We start from the raw sequence: 22,877 nt of genomic DNA, 5'->3' as shown, positions 1-22,877 counted from the left end.
GGAGGCCAGTGGTTGGTTTGAACCTTGCAGTGAGTTCTAAACAAGAATGGTCTCAGCTTCTTTAGGGACCAAACCACAACAAAGGCTTTCCTCTCAACGGCACTCCAATGCTGCTCTCTAGGGAGGAATCGCCTGCTAATAACGGCAACTGGTTGATCCTGGTCCTCACCATTTGTTTGCAACAACACTGTCCTAATCCCATTTTCAGAAGCATCTGTTTGGACAATGAACTATTTTCCATAGTCTGGTGCTTTTAGGACAGGTGTTGGGCACATAGCCTCTTTGAGGGTGTCAAAGGCCTTTAGGCATCTTGTGGTCCAGATGACCTTCTTAGGCTGCCTTATGGAGGAAAGCTCAGTGAGAAGGGCCACCATGATACCTTACCCTACCCCTTCACAAACCTCATATAGTACCCAGTGAAGCCAAGAAAAGCCCTGACTTGGGTCTGAGTTTTCAGGAGCCTCCCAACCCAGGATGGTTTAGATTTTAGGTTGGCGCAGTTGTATTTGGCCTCCACCCACAAGGTGGCCCAGGTACACAACTGTACTCCACCCTATCTGGCACTTACTGGCCTCGATAGTTAAGCCTGCTTGCTGCAGGGCCTGAAGTACTTCCCTCAGGTGGACCAGGTGATGCTCCCAGGCAGAACTAAATACAGCAATATCACCCAGATATCCTGCACTAAATTTGTCCAGACTTGAAAGAACTCTATTCGACAACCTTTGGTAAGTGGCAGGGGCATTTTTCAATCTAAAAGGCATCACCTTAAACTTAAAGCGGCCTTCAGGAGTAGAAAAGGCTGATCTTTCCTATGCTCCCTGGGTGAGCCCAATTTGCCAACACCCTGGTGTGAAGTCAAAAGTACTCAAGAAATCAGCTGTACCCAACCTATCCATGAGCTAATCTGATCTTGGAATGGGGTGTGTATCAGTTTTACTGACTGCATTAAGACCCCAGTAATCCACACAAACCTCAGCTCTGGTCTGTCACCCTTTGAGTGAGGCTTGGGAACCAGTACCACTGGGCTAGCCCAGGGATGATCAGAAGGTTATATCACCTTTAGCTTTAGAATCGTGCTGACTTCAGCTTTGATACAGGCCTTGATATGATCAGTCTACAAATGTTGTTTTTGAAAGGTATGTTGTCTGACCAGGATTAAGGAAAAGAGCTCAACAAATTGGTTTAAGACTTGCCTGCAATCAGTTTTCTGTTGTGCAGTAAGGGATTCTAACAACACACCCCCTTCTACTGAACCATCCATCCTTTGAGTTATTTGACAGTAGGTCAGGGAGGGATTCACTTCCCTCCTCTTGGCCCCCACCAGTGAACATGAGCATGGTCATGTCAGCCCTGTCTTGGTGTAGTTTCAGGCAATTTACAAGGAGTACTCTGTGAGGACTCCTAGAGGTGCCTACGTCCACCAGGTAGGTGACTTCCCCTTTCTTTTCCAAGATGAGATGGGGCCAGTCCACTTGTCCTGGAGGGCCCTGGGAGCCACGGGATCCAACACCAACACCAATTAGCTTGGTTGGCCTGGTTGGCACTCAACCAGTGTTGAATTTTGGTCATACCAGAACTTGATAAGATCTTGGCTGGTCTCCAGATTCTTGCTTGCCTTTTTCATGTACTCAGCTATGAGTGAACACAGGCCCAATACATAGTCCACTAGATTAAGTTTAAGTTCTTTGAGGGGTTTCTCCTAGCCTTCTCGCATCAAACTTAAGGAAACCCCTTACAAGATGTTCAAACAAAAGTTCAAAGGGGCTAAAAATAACCCCCTTTTGAGGCATCTCTCTGAATGCAAACAAGAGGCAAGGTAACAGAACATCCCATCTCCTGAGTTTTTCAGGTAATCCCATTTTTATGCCCTTCATGGTTTTGTTGAATCTCCTAACTAAACCATTTGTTTGGAGTGGATAGGAGGTAGTGAACTAAGAGCTCACACCACATTCATCCCACATAGCTTTTAGGTAGGCAGACCATCTCCTTTGAAAAGCCCACTCTGGTAAAGACACTAAAAAAAGGCCTTTATCACTGCAGGGGCAGTGACAGTCCTGAGGGAGATTGTTTCTGGGTACCTAGTCGCACGCTCTACTACTACTAGATTAAATCTGTTCCCAGATGCAGTTTGAGGTTCCGGGGGGGGGGGGGGGAGGGGCGGGGTGTGCAATGTCAATCCCTACGCTCTCAAAGGGAGTCCCAACCACTAGAAGTAGAATTGGAGTTTTTTGGTTATCCACCTGTCTTGCCATTGGCCTGGAATCACAGTAGCATGACACTATCCCTTTTGTTCTCCTGAACCTGCTAATACCGGATAACAGGTTGTCAACAGCTACTCCGCATAGGGAAACTTTACTGCACTCGGACTATTGTTGTGGAAGCAGTAATGCATAAATAGGTAGTGTTCTAGTTTAAAGTGTTAATAGCGCTTTGCGATTAGAAACTGGTCAATAATTGTACAGTCTTGCATGCACATGTACAGAACTTGGTGTGTGAAATCACGCATACACATGTACAGAACTCAGTGATTAGAGGCAAGCATACGCATTTACAGAACTCCGTGAGTAGAGTCTTGCACTTACGCATCTCAGAACTCCGATCAGAGTCTATATAATGAAGACTTCAGAATAAGACTGGAGTATATATGAAGCGCATGGGAAAAATGAAGGAAAAGCGCATGGGATACATGTGCTTTGAATGAATTTGCAAGACAGCATTTAAGGTGCTTCACAAGGAACATTGGCAAATAGTTCTCAGGCATGAGAAGTGTGTAATGGACTTTGGACAATCCTTGTCTAAATACATAAGACTTTTGGCACAGTGTCATTATACATTACCACAAATGCCTGAGAGTTGTAACACCTTGTAAACTACGAGTTTCAAAATCCAATACAGGTAAGGCCAGCTTCAAAACCTGTGTCTTCTTTCTATTGAAACTGTGCAAGCTGTTATTGACAACTCTAATTATCCTTCCTCTCTGTTCCAGGTCTCCGTGCCCGCAGTACCCTTCCTCCCATCTGGCCACTCCGATCCTCTGGAGTCATAATATTCACAGAGTCAATGCTGCAAGAAGGTGGGCATTGTAGGGTACTGCTCCTGAGGAACTAAACTCTAACACCCACCCACGGACACTAAGGTAGCCTCTGTGTAACCTCTGGCCTCTCCAGATTACACTTTTTTGCCCAATCCTATGCTTGCCAATCCCTTGTATTGTCCACCAATGGGGGACTTTTTGGAGCATGCTGAATCTCCCTTGTTATGCCTAGGCTGATAAGTCATGGCATACACCAGAAGCCTTAGTAAGGTCCCAGCTCTTACCTTGATATTCCCTACCTTTGGACTGGAATGAGTCTCGGTGTCCACCCTCCTGAGAAGAGCTTGAGGGGCCTTTAGAAAATTCTTTCTTTTTATCCTTGTTGTTGCTCACATCTTTCCCCCGCTGGGAAGTCTGAGCACCTGTTTGAGGTTACTCACACAATGGACCTTTCTGGACATCCTGGTTCTGAACTATTTGTCAGCTATCTTCCTCAGCTCTCTGGGAGAAGACAACTTAGAATCCACCCCATGCTGATGCAATTTCTCTGTGGTACAATTAGTTAGAATGTGCTCTTTCATAATCAGATTCTATATCATATCAGAATTGTCCACCCCATTGCCTTTTATCCAGCCTTCTAGTGCTTTGATTGTAAACTGTTCAAAGTCCACCCATATCTGTTTTTTACTTTTATGGAAGTCCCTAAGCTTCATACTGTACTCTTCTGTAGCAAGTCCAAAACCTTCTATTAAAGTGTCCTTCATGTGCTGGTAGGACTCAGCCACATCCTCATCAAGGGCCAGAAGTCTATCTAAGCCCTTGACTGAGAACAACTTCCAAAGTAGAGAGCCCCAGTATTGGCAAACTATCCATCTCATTTTGCAGGCTCTCTCAAAGGCAGCAAACCATTTATCGATGTCGTCACCATCACTAAACTTGGTGACAATTGCTTTGGGGATCTTAGGGTCGAAAGTTTCCTCTTGTTCCCTAGTTAAGTTGCTGCCACCATTATCTTTGGGCTTTAAGAGGACTAGTCTCCTTTCCTCAAGGTCAATCTTTTACTCCTCTAATGAGAGATGTTTAAGCTCTTCCTCCAGTTCACTGCGACCGTAGCAATAGGGTGGTAACTAGAGTGACTTTCAGCACTTCTCACTGCTAAAGGGGACCTGGGGAAGGGTGGAGAGTTTAGGTCTTCACCGTCTTCCCCATTGTCTTTCTCTGGGGTCAAGGCAACATTCTCATCCTCTTCAGAATCTTCTTCTGAGGAATGGCCTTCACTCTCTAGATGTTCCTTCTCATAGGAGCTGAGGAATTTATCAAGATCCTCCTTTTTTGGCCTTAGTTCTGAAGCCAAGGCTTTCAGATCACTGCTCTTTAGAGCAGGGATGATGGACAGGTCAAGGTTCTTATCAGCCTTGATTGTGCACCAACCTTTTATTTGAAAGTTGGGATCTTTTTAAAACTTTTAAAAAACTGATAAAAAACTTTTGCCTAACTTTCTAATGTTTTACTTACTTTGGAATGGGGGTCTACACAGGGCTCTGACAATTCTAATTAAATACTTTCTAGAAAAAATGACCAAGTGCCACTTGGTCATTTATGACCAAGTGGTACTGTGAAACACATTTTCAGGATCCCACCGCTGTAACACCAATGTAAAAACGAGGATAATTATGTAGTGAGGGGAGGGGAGTAGCCAGGCCGGCGACCGTGATGGCCGCTTAGGCGCCCGGCTCTGTAGACCTCTCCGCCCCGCGATGATATCCTGACCGAGATCCTGTGCCTGCACCGCAGATTCGGAAAGATGAATGGTTGTACACACCGGCCGTGTGCCTCCGGAATCTCTACCTGCTGTACTGCTGGAGATATGCCCCGTCTTTGATCGCGGCCTGAGATGGCGCCGGAGCCGGGGCTTTGTGTGAGGCGCTGAGCCGATCGCCGACGCAAAATGGCGGCCACCAGCTGCGAGGCCATATCGATCACCTGGAGCGGGAGAATAACTTGCCTTGCTCCATCGGCAGCAACTCATCCTCGCTAATGATGCCACTGAAGAGGGCCCAGACCATCGCCTTCTTGACTGCAGCTTTCGTAACCAGATTGCTTGCCGGTGAGATAGTCGATAATCGAGTCTGCCTCTCTCGACAACTGCGGGAGTCTCCCGGATGGTGTACGGGGGTTTCCTTTGTTAACGGCGAGGTGCACCTGGGGGTGTTGGTGGTTCCGACTGCTGCACCCGACCCTATAGTCTCCTACGTGGCGCCATGCAATTTTCCTCCCCGCTCCCGATCCTTCACGGGGCTGGATACATACCGAGCTGCAGCTCTGGACAGCAATACCCTGCCTCAGGTCCCCCAGAGTGATCGTGGTCTCGGGTCAGGGAGATACGCTGAAATTGGGGAGTATTGCGACGGGATGGAGCTTGGTGATCTGATATGGCCCTTGGCGCCCACCGAGGTGCCCTGGATTATGATGCACGGAATCTGGGGGACAAGCTGGACGCCATTATTGCCACCCTCAAGAAGGAGACGCCAGTCGGACCTTGGGTGAATGAAACCCTGCCCGATCTTGCATCAGTGGGATGTGCTTCTGACACCCTGTTAACAAGCGAGGCTCTGAGTGACACGACCGCTATAACTCCTGGCCGGCCAACGGAAGGTTCGCACGAAGCGGGGGACACTGGATTTGTAACGCCGGAGGGGCCGGCAGACCACGCAGCGCCCCTGGATGAGCTGGCACGGCTCCGACAGTGGAATGGGACAGTGATTCTTCCCCACTTGCTAAGGACCCCATGCTCAGGTCTGTCACGTTATTTGGTACACGTATTGGGGGGACTGATCCCCGCAATGACTCTCTTTTAAATGGCCGGCTGTTCTTGCTGCTTGGGGTGCCCGAGCCCTCCGATACGATCTTCTCTGAGGCTGACCGGCTGATGAGCGTGGGTGAGCTCGATAGGGTGGGCCAAGGTTAGGGATGGTGCCGTTGTACTGGGACTGCTAACGGGCTGATGGCGGAAAAGAGACTCGGAAACGTCCTGTGACTATGTAGCTTTGCGGGCGCAACAACGTATCTTATTCCCCTTTGTGGACTGATTGTATCCGATTTCGTATTGTTTACTGTATTGAGGGTTTAGCGCGGGGCGGGGTAGGGCCGGGGGCTGGCCTGGAGGTCCCCCTCCACTTTACTGGTATCTATTTCTTTTCATTTCTTGTAGATTAGTTCTGTTAGTGGGTTTTAAAGGGCGACAGGCACACTGCTAGGGGGGGTAGGCCGTAGCCATCTACAGGAGTGCAGGGTGGGGGGTTGGGGGGATGGGCTTTTGTTAGTTTTGTCCTTTTATTGTTTCTATGGCCCTTTTTCTCTTTCTTTTTCTCCCTTTCTTTTCTGGGATCTGGGTAGGGTATTTCCATACTTCCTGTTAGTTTGTTCAACTGGGGAGGATAATAATACGATGTTCATAGGCGTGCCGGAGGAAAGTTTTAACGGTGCTACGTGTATTGTTTCTTCTTGATTATCCTGTTTCATGTGCACCGGCGCCGAAGATTTCAATCATAGTGATCCTAGTTGTAAATATCCTGTGATATTGCTATTCCTTACTTTCTTACTGATTGATTCTACTGAACCGGATCCTGTTTTTCTTTATGTCTTCTAAAAAAAAAAGAACCTTCCTTGATCCTGAAATATGTATGTTATGCCTAGTGCTACTGTCATCTAGCTTTGACGCGGGGCCTGCGGGTGGCGGACTACTGTTTTTCGCTTGATGCTTTACTGTGTTGACCTAACCGTACTAGCGGCCAGCCATGCGGGTTGTAGGCCCATACCTGTATCTGATTAATGCAACAATAAAGGTTTACCAAAAATTTAAAAAAAAATAATAATAATTATGTAGTGAGGCTGGTTAGGCTTCACAATGGAGTACTCTCACGGAACCCAAAATAGATGCTTTGGATTCACACTAATAAATCCCTACCTCAGTCCTGGTAGTGTGGCACAGAGCAGTCAGGCTTTACTAGAGGAACATTTCAGCCTTGAGAGCTGGGGAAGAGCTTCCCCAGTAGTAGTAGTAACTTACTTTATTTGGTTATTGCAACCATCAAAGTATTCAACAAACAATCATAGGTTTTGAATATCAATGCACAAACACGAATCACATTGTTGCCATGTGCACCATCTTCATTCAGGGTTAATACTATAAGAAATAAGCATCCCCAGCACTGCCAAAATATAAAACGTTTTAAATGCCACTATCAATACAAAATGTGCTAAATCTGCAATTGTTAAAATCTAAACATTTAAAAATAAAACAAGATAAATATATACAATATACGCAGCAATATCAAATATCTACATGCATCAGAGATACACTAAGCAAAAGAATACAACACAAGAAAAACAAATGTATATGTGCAGAAATAGCAGCGGTTTATGATGTCTACCCCAGCAGTCCAAGGCATTATTTTTTCAATGTAATGACTAACACCCCTGATGGCGCGCTGACATCATTACACTGAAGGTGAAAGTGAAAGTGACATGAGCCGATTGGCTCATGTCATTTTCACTGCATTGGTGCTCGGGAGCAGATCTCAGCCCACCGGGCATCGATTCAGACAGGAAAGGTGTCACTGCCAAGGGGAGAGTCTCCCCTTTCCAATTATACCATTCTACAGCAGATCCCTGCTCGGGAATCAATGCAGGAGGGCGTTCCCCAAGCAAGGACCCACCCACTAGACACCAGGGTGTGGGTGAGCAGCCCCTTGGGCAAGGGCTTGGGCCTCCTTGCTCTTTTTCTTAATGCTCTGGGGGCAGATGGTGTCAATTACCCCCAGAAAAACCCAGTAGACATCAGGGGGTTACTTTGTTTTTTTTAAATTGTGGGGCGGGGGCTAAACAGCAGGCTCATGGCTATACCCACACCCCATAAAAATAAAGAAACAGTCTTTATGCCCCCCCCGGGGGCAGATGGGTGCAATTACCCCATAGAAATCCCACTAGACATCAGGGATTACTTCTTTTTAGAATTGTTAGGGTTTCCAAGCCTGGACACGGTCATACCCCTACCCCTCAAAAAATGGTGAAAACGTTTTTCTACTACCTCCTTTACCGCTGATCTGCGCCCCCCCTCCCCCTGGAAATATAGAGGTGGGGCCTACACAGCAAGCAAATAGGACAATGTTGTTTTCAGTCTGCCTCCCCCCAACCGGGGAAAGCAAAAAGCCCACTGTTTGGCAACAATACATATTTTTAATAAAAATAATGAGGTGGGCTTTCCCATGCTAACATCAAGCCCCGCCCTCACCCCTAAAACCTCAAAAGACTTTCTGCTCCCTGTGGACTAAAGCTTCCGATCCCAATGGCAGGCAAGAGGACATTTAATTCTTTTGGGTGTTGTTTTTACAAATGGGCCAGGAGGGTTTGGCTAACTCCCAGTATCATCCCACTTGCAACAGTGGCACTTTTTGGGCTTGGTAGGCTGACACCTGGAAAAAGCTACCAGACCCAGACATTTCTAAAAACTAGATAAGCAGGAGATTCCAAAGTTATGTACATTGTATGAATCCCATGAGGTTTTCTTAACAACAATGCCCTCCAAACCTCAAACTTTGCCTGAAATCATGCATTATCACTACATTTCTGTGATGGAAACTTCCAGAACCTACATGGATCCACAAAATTCCCACCACACTTCCCAGACTCCTATTGTTCGTGGTTTGATCCGTACTTGTTGCTGGCACTAGGCCCAGCCACACAAGTGGGGCAGCGTTTTTTGCAGCTCAAGTGGGGCATTGCTGGGTGGCAGGAATTTTGTTAATTCCTGCTGATTCCGGAAGTTTTCATCACAGAAATGCAGAGAAAATGTGTGATTTCAGTCAAAGTTTGAGGTGTACAGGGCATTGTGGGTAAAAAAAATCTCATTGGATCCACACAAGTCACTCCATCCTGGATTCCCCTCGGTATCCAGTTTTCGAAAATTTACAGGTTTGCTAGCTTTCCCTAGGTGCCGGCTAAACTAGGGCCCGAAATCCAAGCTACCTAGTTTGCGAAAAAACAGGACAGTTTTGAGTGGAAAAATGTGATGTATCCATGTTGCCTATTGGGCAGTTCCCTGTTGCAGTCACTAGACCTACCCACACAAGTGAGTTACCATTTCTATCGGGAGATTTGGGGGGATGCTGGGTGAAATGAAGTTTGTGGCTCCCCTGCAGATTCCAGAATTTTCCATCACAGAAATGTGAAGAAAAATGTGTTTTTGAGTCAAAGCTTGTGGTTTGCATGGGATTCTGGGTAAAACAACCTGGAGAGAGCCATGCAGGTCACTTCATACTTGATTTTCCTAGGTGTCTAGTTTTCAAAAAGGTACGGGTTTGCTAGGTTTCTTTAGGTGCCGGATGAGCTAGGGTCCAAAATACACAGCTACCCACTGTGCAAAAAATGGGTCATTTATGAGTGGGAAAATGAGATGTATCCATGTCGTGTTTTGGGCCATTTACTGTTGCAGGCACTAGGCCTACCTGCACAAGGGAGGTACCATTTGCATCATAAGACATGTGGGAGCATAGAATAGTATGATATTTGGTATTACCATTTGGATTTCACTGCATTTGTACCTTCCAAACGTAAGCCAGTGTGTAAGAAAGAAGACATTTTGAAAATACCAAATGAAGAGTACAAATTTAGAGATGTACAAATAATCACTGCTCCTAAACTCCATAACTTATATGCATTTCAGAAACAAATAGGCTTCTTTGATACCCATTTTTCACACTACATATTTCACCATACGAATTGGTCTATACTCTGCATACAATGAAAATCCACTGTGAGGTGCAACTTAGTAGTTGGCTCTGGATGCCTTGGGTTCTTTTAAAACCTACAAACCCTATACATCACCGCAACTAGAATGGCCTAGCGGATGTAATGGCCTATTTACAAACGCAGTATGCCATTGTGACAGTTTTTTCCCACTCATTTTCAGTATTTATTTATTTCAACAATTAGTTTCTTTGAGAAAACCTTGAGGGGTCTACACATATAACCGCTTGCTAAATTTTGAATTTTGTCTCCTTTTCAGAAATCTATAGCTTTTCTGGATCACCCATGGGTTCCACAAGGGTTTCCACCACAAACTGAAAGTAGGTTAAAAGCATTAAAAAAAAGAGGAAAAATGGGCTCCCTCTTTGAAAAATGCCAAAAATAAGGTAGAAAATGTTTATTTTTTATTCAGCTCTTCATGTTCCTGAAAGCTGGGAAGATGGTGACTTTAGCACTGCAACCCGTTTGTTGATGCCATTTTTATGAAAAAGAAACACAACAGATATCTTTTATCCAGAGCACTTCCTATTTTTACCCATAACTCTAACTTTTGTTATATTTTGGCAATTTTCTCAGTTCCTTCCAGGGGAATCCACAAACCCTGGATACATGGGCGTCCGCAGGGGGGGGCAAGAGGGGGCGCTTGCCCACCCTCTCCCCCCCCCCCCGGATCCAGGCCCGGTTCTAGAGGATGGGCCCACATACCTGGGCCGACTTTCCTGCTGGGGCGACACCTGAAAGGCTGCTACAGTACAGCCCGAGTGTGAGTCCCAGCAGGTCACAGAGGCAGCCGTTCCTTTGTCATGGGCAGTATGACAATGGGCCGGCAGAGGAGACACAGCATGGAGCATCTCCCCCCATCCCAGGCCTCAGGAGATGACGTTGAGTTCTTGGGGAGCTGCTGATGCTTTCAAAAGCAGCACAATTAGCAGGGGCCGTGAGCTTTAGTCCCTCACAGCAGGCCACAACGATCAGATACAAAGCTAAGGGGCGTGGGTGGGGGCGTCGTTTGGGGAGCGGGGTTAGTGCCAACATTCTTAGTTTAAAAACTGTGAAGTGACAGACCGGATTGAAATTGAAAGTTTCATTGTTATGAATTTGTGCAATGGGGAGAGTGCAAATACAGCTAAGAGTGGAAATACGCCGGAAAAAACACTAAGGACTGAAATAACTACATTTAAAGAACAATACGACTTAAAATGGAAAAAAATGAAAATTCGATTTTGACAATGTTGTAGTGGAAAAATGTAACTAACCCTCCATGTTGAGGCTAAGGGAGACGTAAGAGCAGAGGAGAGATAAAAGAGAGAGACAGAGCCAGAAGGAAAAATAAGAGACGGAGTGGGGAGTAGAGACAAACGGAGAGGGGGAGAGGAAAGAGTGAGAAATAATTGACGAGAGAAGATAGTGAAAGAGGCGGGGGGGGCATTATTATTGATAAGCACAATGAGGCAGGGAGACAGAGCGACAGACAGAAGGAGACAGACAGAGAGAAGGGGGCAACAGAGGGAAGGAGACAGACAGACAGGGAGACAGATAGAGGAAGATACAGGGTGGGAGACAGACTGAGACAGAGAGAGGTCGAGAGACCAAGAGAGAGGGAGAGACAGAGAGGGAGACCGAGAGAGAGGGAGACCGAGAGAGAGGGAGACCGAGAGAGAGGGAGACAGAGAGAGAGGGAGACAGAGAGAGAGGGAGACAGAGAGAGAGGGAGACTGAGGGACAGAGACTGAGGGACAGAGACTGAGGGACAGAGACTGAGGGACAGAGACTGAGGGACAGAGACTGAGGGATGGAGACAGAGACAGAGAGAGAGGGAGACAGAGAGAGAGCTAGACAGATAGGGCGGGGGCAGATAGGGCTGGGGACAGAGGGAGAGAGACAGAGGGCAACAGACAGAGGGAGGGGGACGATAGAGGGAGGGAGACAGACTGGGAGAGAGACAGACAGAGGGAGGGAGACAGACAGAGGGAGGGAGACAGACAGAGGGAGGGAGACAGACAGAGGGAGGGAGACATAGAGAGAGGGAAACACAGAGAGAGACAGATCGGGCGGGGGACAGATAGGGCTGGGGACAGAGGGAGAGAGACAGAGGGCAACAGACAGAGGGAGGGGGACGATAGAGGGAGGGAGACAGACAGAGGGAGGGAGACAGAGAGAGAGGTAGATAGAGAGAGAGGGAGATAGAGAGAGAGGGAAACACAGAGAGAGGAAGACAGAGGGAGGGGGAGGGAGGGAGACAGAGGGAGGGAGGGAGACAGAGGGAGGGAGGGAGACAGAGGGAGGGAGGGAGACAGAAGGAGGGAGACAGAAGGAGGGAGACAGAAAGAGGGAGACAGATAGGGCGGGGGACAGATAGGGAGAGAGAGAGAGAGAGAGAGAGAGGGAGACAGATGGAGGGAGACAGGGCAACAGAAAGAAGAAGGGGGCGACAGAGGGAGGAACACAGACAGGGAGACAGATAAAGGGAGACAGTCAGAGACAAACAGAGGAAGGGAGACAAACAGAGGGAGGGAGACAGACAGAGGGAGGGAGACAGACAGAGGGAGGGAGACAGACAGAGGGAGGGAGGGAGACAGACAGAGGGAGAGGGAGAGAGAGAGGAAGACAGAGGGAGGGAGACAGATCATAATGAGTCTGTCTAGTAGGAAATGGCAAGAGTGTTTTAACACCTTACATCCTCATGACGAGCTCAGCTCGTCATGAGGCACACTGCTCCTGTGCCCATGACGAGCTGAGCTCGCCATGACCACACCCGTTTCTATTGACCTTCAGCACAGAAGTCAAATATCTCAAGCAGTCAAGGTGTTAAAGATATAAGAGAGTAAGATCAAGTTACACGCTCTCATCCAAGACAATTTTTATAAAGAGAACAATCTTAAATTATATAAAATTTTTATATCAAAGACTATATCTAGTGTTTCTTTATCAAGTTCATTTACTGATTTGCCTATTCCCCTTATTTATTAGTTAATGATGCGACATAGGTCTGTAAACTCGTTCTCAAAGAATTGTCCCAGGAGGGTGTGAATCTTAGAAGATTGTCTTAACACTTGGCCACAAAAAATGATGATTCAACTAATTTAAATGAGAACGGCACACATGATCTGAAGATGGCTCAGGCTGCATGTTTCAAATCCGGCATTCAGCCGGAAGTAGCTCCTTTATGATAGTCTAAGTTACCACTAAATTTGGTAAGAAATCAGCGAGTAAAAGTATAACTACCAATATGGCTGTGGCTCTTGCTGAAAAGTCAGATCCAATTAGTAGGACCGTTGGGGGTTCATCTGGTATATCTATTTCCTGACTACCGCCATACGCCATCTCTACTTCGGTCCAACGTTCACTGTATACTTGGAAACTTACCTTAATTCTCAATTGGGTCAAAACAGATTGCTTTAAAGAGGTTTATTAAAAAGAGTAATGGTCATAAGGACAAGATTGGTTGTGAGGTTTATGTTTATACACCAGTGATAGAAACTATGGTGCTGTAGCTGTCCACCTCCTTTACAGCTCAGGGTTTTCATATCAATTTAAGTTTGCAAAAAAAACCTTAGAGAGCGGGTAGAGAAATTGCGAAATATAGTCCATCCAAGAGTGAGATATTCATATTCCGAAGTAGCTAGCCTCATGCCAAATCTGCAAATCACTACATATAGGAGCCAATAGTTCAATATGGTTCCTAAACAACGTATGAGGCTGTAATTAAAGGAGGACCCTAACTGGTGTTAGCTCCAGGGAGTGTTGGAATCTGGATTATATGGAGTTGCACTTTAGACAGCAATCTTCCATCTTTCTAATGTTAAATATGGTAGGTCAGTTGCAGTATGCTCTCAATTCATGTTTATGGCAGAACAGTTGGTTTTAGTCAAGGAGGACTTACAAAAAGGGGGTTGCAGTTATGTTGTTTTCATGCATTACTGAGGTTTGTTCAGGTATTGTTTGTATCTATTCAAACTGTTTAGCTCTTATGATATATATTAAGGGTATTACCAGTACACATATACTTCAATTGCCCTGGAAGCTGCCAAACATTTCTATTAGCTGAAAATGTCCTTCAGTGAGAAATAATACAGTGAGCATCCAACTGCAATGCCAATTGCAGTGGAGGATTTTACTAATACCAGGGGTTAGTTTGATTTCTTTAGGTGCTTTCTGGAGGTCCAGAATTCAATATGGGGTATTGAGTTGCAAAGTTTTCACTAAAAAGGTCAATCAACCTCTGAAAAAACAATATTTTGTAATAGCAGCCCAAACGGAACCTTAGAATTGACAATGGTAAAATTGCTGAAAATACCCACACTATGCCTAAATTATGAACATTCAGCATTTTGACTAAGGTTACTGAAGTAAGATTATACTTGAAGCTTTGAGTGATTACAACACCTTTTTGTACTGTACTTTTTCCATGTCTGATTATGTGCATTTAGAGAACCATTTCTCGTCCACCCCTATAATTGACCTTCTAGTCCCACCTAGCCATGATATAATTCGATTAGACAGATCCATAAAACAGGGTGGAGGTTTAGCCTGCATACTTCGAAATATACTGTCAATCTCACATTCTGATACCTCCGGTCTGATCTCGAGTGAGTACCTATGCATTAACATCTATAGCAATCACCGCCCTGTATGCATTTACAAACATTCTACCACCCCACTGGAGACTATCTTTCCATCATTGAACAATTAATGGAAATAATCTGCTCCAATGAGGACACCCTAGTCTCCCAAATATTCCTGGGAGATTTCAACCTTCACTGGTTTAACCCAAATGATCAGGCTGTAAACTGTCTAAAAACCTTCCTATTGGAGCACGAGCTGACACAATATTGTGAAAGTTCAACCCATAACAAGGGTGAAGCTCTGGATCTCATCATCTCCAAAGGAAAAACCATCGCAATAGATGCCATTATCCCTTGTTATTGGTCGGACCATTACTGCGTCTTCTTCCTAATTAACAAGGAGGTATCACCGAAGAGAGTTCAACCCAAGAAAACGAAATAATGGAAAAGGAACCTTAGGAATATTAACTCTATGGATCTAGCAACCCACTGTAGAAAGGCCTTGACTCACCATTCGGACATTTCTGAAGTTAATGTCTTCACAGATTTCTATAATACCACCATCACTGGCATCCTGGACGAAATTGCCCCTATGCAACTAAAAACTGCATCCCTCAAAATGTCCAAACCTTGGTTCAATGACAACCTAAACTCTAAACGCCACAACCTAAGGTCAGCTGAAAGGACCTGGAGATCAGTACCCTCCACTGTACATCGAATCAACCTTAGATCGGTCAGGAACACTTATTACAACAACAACAAAAATCAGATGTGCAAAGGCTGACTTTTTCCGAACACAACTCAATCAAGCCAAAAACTGCCCCAAGAAACTGTTTGAAATTGTTAAACAACAATCGGGCAAGACACCCAGCAGCTCTGACTTTGGCGACGGCCTTCCATCTTGCGACTAGTTGGCAGCATTCTTCACTGAGAAAACTAAGAGCATCAGTATCGACCTAGAAGCGAAGAGGGCTATTCTCCCATCAGCAGGGAGGGCTGCTCCAACTCACCATGGGCGGCTCAGCCCCTCCAATACTGGCACCAAGAACGACGCCTCTTGGTTTTCTTTTACTCCCCTCAGCGACACTCTGCGGGTAATCGACCCATCTAATCATTTCACCAGCCCGCTACCACCACCTATCTTCAAAGACATTAAGGATTCCATCCTCCCCCTTTGGACAACGATTATCAACGATCGAACGGCACGATCCCCGACTGCTTAAAAGTAGCACAGATCTCCCCCATTCTAAAAAAAAAACCTAGTGCAGACGGAGGTGATCTCAATAACTTCCGGCCTATCTCCGCCATCCCCATGCTGGCTAAACTACTGGAAAAATGGGCGCAGGTGCAAATATGAGCACACATGAGTACACATGGAGTACTTCCAACTTCTGGACCAATATCAATCCGGATTTTGAAGAGGCCACTGCGCGGATTCGGCTCTCACTCACATTATGGGTGACATCCAGTTAATGCTAGACCACAACGAAGCATGCCTCCAGACTCTCTTTGACCTTTCTTCAGGTTTTGACATGGTTAACCAAGACAATCTCTTATCCAGCCTTGAACACAGAATGGGCTTTTCAGGGCCGGTATTGCAATGGGTTACTTCCTTCCTCCAAATCCGATCACAAAAAGTCAAGATAGAGCAATCCATATCCCAGTCCTCCTCCGTCTCTATGGGGGTTCCACAGGGTCACCACTATCACCGACACTCTTCAATTTATTCCTAGAACCTTTGTCAAATGCTCTTTATTCCGCGAACATACGCTTCCATATGTACGCAGATAACACTCAACTTCATCTGAAAATCACCTGCCCTGAAGAATTCATCTCACTTAACTTTACCCTTTTGGATACTCAAAACTGGCCAACTGACAACCCCCTCATGCTCAACACCTCCAAAACGGAATTGCTTCTCATTGCTCTGCCTAATCACACCCCGCATTATCGACTCAGCAAAAGCTCTCGGAATAACTCTGGATAAGCACTTGAGCATGCAGAATCATATTAGCAATTTAAGCAAGGGGGCTAAACACCAGATGAACACACTAAGGAATCTAAAACCTTCCCTCCCAGAAGAGGACTTATGGCGGTACAAGCCCTGGTGCTGCCTAGGCTAGACAATGGTAATTCCACGCTTTTTGGACTTCCCAAATATAGCTTGGCCCCACTAGAAGCGTCCATTAATGCAGCAGCTAGACTGATCACTTGTTCAAAATGAAAAACATCTCCCCAGTCCTCAAATCCCTAAATGGCTGCCATATGAGGCTAGAATACAGCTAAAGATAGCTTGCATGACTCACAAAGCCCTACATCTAAAGACTCCCTCGTATCTAGCTCAAAAACTAGTTCTATCTGGAGGTTGCAGACAGTCAAGAAGTGCAAGTTCATGGCTCTTAAAATCACAGATCTTCCACAAAATGAGAACAAGTCACAGAGCTTTCTAAGGTGCTGCCCCAAAGATCTGGAACTCTCTTCCACCAGAAGTCCGACCAATTTCCTCAACGACTTCCTTCAAAAAGGAAGTAAAACAAATCGTAATGGCCAAGTTCCTGCCTTAAAACAGCTCTAGCCCACTGCTCATTGAATGCCACCTGATTGACAATTAGATTGCTAGACACCTTGAATCCCAGCATTCGCCTGCCATGCTCATGTATGTAGCGATTATTATAGAATATTCTTCTGCATGGTCTGTATCCCACATACCTTCCTCTGACGATGCAAAGTCACAGATCAATGGAAAAACGATGGGAGCTTCAAGTGTAGGGAATGTCCAGAATTTCTGGAAATGTGCAGCAAACGCACTTGGGTAAGTTCATTAGAATTCAAGCTCCTCGAGTACCCAAGTACTCTTGCTCAGAGTATTTATGAAATTGTAATCAAGGGAAATGCTAAAATGGACTTTCTAGCCGATTCAATCCCAGTTTCTATTTAAATTGGTAATCTTGGGTGGGTTCTGAAGGACATTCGATAGCCATCCAAAATCCAAATGGCTCTACAGATCAGACTACCAATAACATTCAAATGACAGCTTTTTTCCGTTTTATTAAATACGGCGCACTGAACAAAGTCATTATTACAAATATGAAAGCCAGTCTACAAAATAAAATGTTCCTAATCATGAAAGGGTAAGATAACTCCCAACTATAAATAAGGGTCTAAATCAACTAGAAATAGTTAGGAGTTTAATGGTCTTTTTGGATTCCGGGGGTACAATTTTAACCTCTGGTTGTTCATACATCTTCAGGAATGGATAGATAGTAATAATCAACCTCCCCTAAAGTAGAAAGGATTTAAATCTGAACAGTCATTTACTGATAACGGTCTAGTACTCCCTAATTTAACAGGAAATAAGTGACATTGAAGGGAATGAAACTGTATGCAGAGTTTATTGACTAGACTAACTTGTGATTGTGTTCATCACGCTTTATTGTGGGTAAAATGAGACTTTAGTTATTTCACAAAAAAAATTTGACTCCGGTAAGGGTAAATTTCAGCACATTGTTCATAAATTAGAATCGGTTAGGGTGGTGATTTAATACGTCCAGCTGAGAATAGGAATGATCTCAAGCACGGCTGTATCCTTGTTTCACTGTACTCGCCAACTATTTTGTAGATGTATTCAAGTACCTTTAACAAGTGCACTCATTTCCACTATCTACAGGTGACTTAATAAAAAGTCAAATGTGCTCAATGCAGCCAACTTGATTTTGCTAGTATTGCTGGAATCTACCTCACTACTGAAACCTGCGGATGGAGTCTATCTAGAGAAAATGATTTGTAAACGTTTGTTTCAGCTGAACAATGAATGGTGCCTAGGTACTTGCCCCTGGCACTGCTGGGACAAGCTGCAAAAGCTGAACTTACCCCAAAAATGAATGCCTGTTCATGATAGCCCTGCCTGTTACCCTTCCAGCTGTGGTAGACACCATGGAGCAACACTGCTATATCAGCACCCTTCAGGAGCTGATTACGGTGTTAGGAGGATTTACCTCCGCCCAACATCGTCTTGGTCATGGGACCGACTGACAACCAGTCGGCAGACCCGACCGGCCCATTCGGATGAGATTGAACACTGTTCGGTCGCATTCCTACATTTTGCAATGGGAGCATGCATTCAGGCCGTAAAACGGCCGTAATGCATGCTCCCATTGCAAAATGGGAAGCGCAGCTAATTCCTGCACACCATAGCAGGCGCCTAAGGTTCCTGCCACGGGGTGCAAGATCTCGGCCTCCAACCGGAGGCCGTGCACCCAAGGGGGCCCTGCTGGGAGCCCCCAAATGCAAGTTGCAACAGCCTTTCTGTGTCAGAAATCCTGGCACGGAAAGGCTGCCGGAACTCAACATCGTAATCCCAAGGGCAGAAAGAGCAGCCCTTGGCATTACAGGTCGCATACCGATTGGCCGACGGGCTCTCTGAGCCCGCCGGATGCCAGACGGAATGACCGGTCAGATTCCTTTTCGACCACCTCCATTGCAATGAGATGGTCGGAAAAGAATCAGACTGGCATATTACGATGCGATCAGACAGGCTCCAACCGAGGGTCGAAGCCTTTTCTGACTGCATCGTAATCGGCCCCTTAAGTGTGCAAGTACTTCTATCGTCGTGCCCTTTCAGCGGAAGGGTTAAGTGGCAAAAACATGAACTCTTGTTTAACTATTCAAGGTACTTACATAAAACAGAAAAGTAACATTTTGCAAGACTACCACATACCAGAATAAGAACAGCAGAGCAAATACACTAATCACAAAAGAGAACAATGATAGAAAGTTAAATTCATGTAGAAATGATGATGAGGAAAATAGTACTTTTTGACTGTAGAATTTATTGTACAGAATACCAGATTAAAAGCAAAATCAAACTGAGGGAGGATTTAAACCATAAAAAGGACAGCCGCTCCACAGATCAACTTTCTAACTGGTATTTTTCCTATGACACTCTCCGGGACTTCTTTAAAATGATTTACAGATACTGACTCTTACACTTCCTATGGAAATCCAAAAGGCAAACATCTCACTCAAATAAACCAGGCATGCAAAACTACTAGGAGACATTAAACTTTCAGGATACTAACTATTACTCTCCTTACCTTATATGACAATGTGCCTTCTTTTTTTTGGAGGACACTCAGAAGACTCTTTGGTGAACTTCAATTGAGAAAGCTTTAGTATCTCCACATGACTTTAGAGCAGCTCTGTAATGTTACCAAACATAACAAAATACAGTATTTAATTGACATAATTCAAGAGTATCTAAACACTTATTCTCATCAATTCCATTGCATAACACATCTACAGAAATGTAATTGCAGTCTAAAATGCACAAAACACATATCGAACTACACCATCACTCATGCTCTAACAATCTGTTGAAGCGAGACCTCAAGGACTAATGTGGTCTTATATTTGATCATCTATTGTCCAAATTGATTGATAGGCTTTGTTTCGGTAAAAAAGAATACCATAAAAGCTTACAGCAATACAATTTACAATAATGATCAAATGCAATCTGTTTACACACAATAAATTAAAACAGGGAAAAAAATGATAAAAAAGGATAAAACTAGAATTAAATTGGCAAGGAAAGCCTTCTAGTACGAATCAACCAAGCCCATTTTAAAAATTTTGACACAGCACATACAATCACAGGGGATGTGTCAGTCATTAAAATACGCATTGCCACTATACACTGGCGGGTGCCTAAGAGTCTGCATAAAGGTTTTAGCCAGCGAGTCCTCGGTGCACGATAGTCCGGACACTCAAAGAAGATGTGGGCTACAGACTCTACTCGAGTGGGACAGGATGCACAAAAAGGGGAAAGTTGATAAGACCGCTTCCAGAGGGCGACTACCTCGCCTACTGGTAGAATCCCCACTCAAAACTTAAAATACAGGGTGCGGTCAAACGGAATGGAGATAATGTCTAAGTAGGGTTCATAAGCTACCACATCCTTGATCCTCACAAAAGCTACAGTAGAATTGCAATGGCGTGAGTCTAGATGTAATTTTGCAGAGACCCAGTTCCAATACAACTTTTTAATCGTAGCTTTAGGTGGGGCGGTTTTCAAAGTCCATGCATCAGGTAACCCCATCTCCACCAATAAACTTTTGACATCCCTCAACCATTTAATCCTGGACCATCCTGCCATGGCCATAACCTCAGATAGTGCTTCCGCATAGGAGACTAGTTCGGGCACCCGCCATAACCGTGCCCATAGGAGCAGGGGGCGAAGTTGTGCTTGGTCTCCGATAGGTCTGCAACCTAAATCCAGTAGCACTGGCACTGTTGGTGTGCTCCAAGGGAGAGCCATCAGATCTTTCAAGCATTTGTTCTCTGATTTGGCTAGTGGATCCAGGTTGCAGGTACCCCACAGCTCCGCCCCATATAGAGTGGCACTGACCCCTCTGGCTTTGTATATTTCCACAACTGGGGCAAGGGGTTTGCTAGTTGAGGAGCGTTGTTTCTTAAGTAAAGTGCCCTACCCTTTTGTGGCCCAGTAACATTTTATGGATGTGTGAATTCCAAGAAAGGGAATCATTGAGGCGGATACCCAGGTAGTCAAACTCAGAAACTCTCTCCAATGGTTCGGAATTCAGAGTCGGAAGTCTGCCAAGTTTCTTAGGGGGGTTCATAACTAGGAACTTGGTTTCGTCGGTGTTAATTACCAGCCCTCTCAACAGACAGAACTCCTGGAAACTATTCAAAAGGCTCTGGAGACCCATAGGGGACTTTGAAATAAGAAGAGTGCCATCTGCAAAAAGCAGTGTGGGGATCCGTTTACCAGCCACGGAGCGAGCGTCCGAGGGATTTCTAAGCAGATGTTCAACCACGCCGTTTACATAAAGCGAAAACAGGGTGGGCGCTAGGACACATCCCTGTCGGACGCCCCTTCCCACGGGGATCCTTTCTGTTTCAGTCAGCAGATTCCTCTTCCAATATATTCAGCAGGTTATCGACCATGTAAACCTAGTTTCATTTATTTAATTGTAGAATGCACCTGCAATTTCGTACCAGTACCAACCCCTCCAAAACTATCTTTAAGGCCTTGAAAGATCTCATAGCTAAAAAGGTGGTAACGAATAATCAGGGTTCCATTTCACACTGTGAAAACTTGGCAGCCTTTTTCTTGGAAAAGGTCCATGCCATTTATAGAGCCTTTCCCACGGTCGTACCCTCTGTTGGTAGACCTCCTAAGCTCCCAGTTTTGGATGTTTTACATTCTTTTCCGAGCTTAACACCGGAAAGCTTTGGGAAATTGGCTCAGCAGGTCAAGTCTGGGTCCCCGGCTGACCCTTTATGGCCAGCTCTGTTCAGAGACCTAACATCTCACGGTCTTTCGCCGGTCTTCTCTTTGATTAACACCTCATTAGCATCCGGTCTGGTTCCTGTGAAGTGGAAACAGGCGGTAGTTATGCCCATCCTCAAGAAACCAACTCTGGATGCTGGTAAACCTGAGAACTACCGCCCAATCTCACTTCTCCCGTGGCCAGCCAAAGTTGCGGAGGCGCATGTTAACTCTGCCCTCTCGGACCATCTCCTACGGGCTAACATCCTAGATAGCACGCAGAATGGATTCCGGGCGGGGCATAGCACGGAGACAGCCCTCCTCTATATGGTGGAGCATCTGCGCTCCGTGCTTGATGCGGGTCAAACGGTGGCGCTGGTGCTATTAGATCTGAGCGCCGCCTTTGACACCGTCTCCCACCAGATCCTTCTGCAACGCTTGGAGGAAGCAGTTGTCACCGGCCCTGCACTCCAGTGGTTCCGTTCTTTCCTTGCCAACCGATCTTTTTGCGTGGCCGTCCCGCCCCATCAGTCCAAATTCCATCCTCTGGATCTTGGGGTTCCCCAGGGCTCCTCGCTGAGTCCCACGTTATTCAATCTTTACGTGAGACCGCTGGCTGAGGTTGTCAGGCATTGGGGTATGACCATAGTGTCATATGCTGACGATACTCAGTTAGCGGTTACGATCAGCGGGGAGGCAGACGTGGATGCCCCTAGATTCCAGAATGGACTCCGGGCGGTCGCCAGCTGGATGACCGCCAACTGTCTCCAGTTGAACGCAAATAAGACCGAAATTATGATCTTTGGCAAGCATACGGAACTCTGGGGAGACAGGTGGTGGCCCTCGGATCTGGGTCCTACACCAACTCCGGTCTCAGAGTTAAAAAACCTTAGGGTGTGGCTTGATCCAACTCTCACCTTTGTATGCCACACTAAGCGCACGGCGGCCTGCTGCTTTGGCATCTTGCGTGGACTACGTCCCTTATTAAAATTCTTTGATGCTACCACCAGGCAACTTGTGATCCAAGCAACTGTGATTTCTCGGCTCGATTATGCCAGCTCCCTTTTAGTGGGGCTAAATCAGGCAGAAATCACTCGCCTACAGTGCGTACAGAATGCAGCGGCTCGAGTTGTTGTGGGCTTACCTAGATTCTGTCCCACAACCAATACTCTGCGCACCCTGC

General features: G+C 45.7%; 1 protein-coding gene across 2 annotated transcripts in view; it reads right to left on the bottom strand.

The window, feature by feature from the left end:
• Positions 1-22,877, bottom strand: part of SGSM3 (small G protein signaling modulator 3) — a 288,821-nt gene that overhangs the window by 253,681 nt on the left and 12,263 nt on the right. Inside the window, exon 2 of one of the 2 annotated variants that reach the window (XM_086963472.1) lies at positions 19,500-19,604. The exons of the other annotated variant lie outside the window; for it this stretch is intronic. The gene's annotated coding sequence lies outside the window, so the exon portion shown is untranslated. The remainder of the gene's footprint in view (positions 1-19,499; positions 19,605-22,877) is intronic. 2 annotated transcript variants of the gene reach the window in all.

Source organism: Lissotriton vulgaris, chromosome 1_1 (genome assembly GCF_964263255.1).
Source record: "Lissotriton vulgaris chromosome 1_1, aLisVul1.2, whole genome shotgun sequence".
NCBI lineage: Eukaryota > Metazoa > Chordata > Amphibia > Caudata > Salamandridae > Lissotriton > Lissotriton vulgaris.
This window is presented reverse-complemented; position numbering and strand designations above follow the sequence as displayed.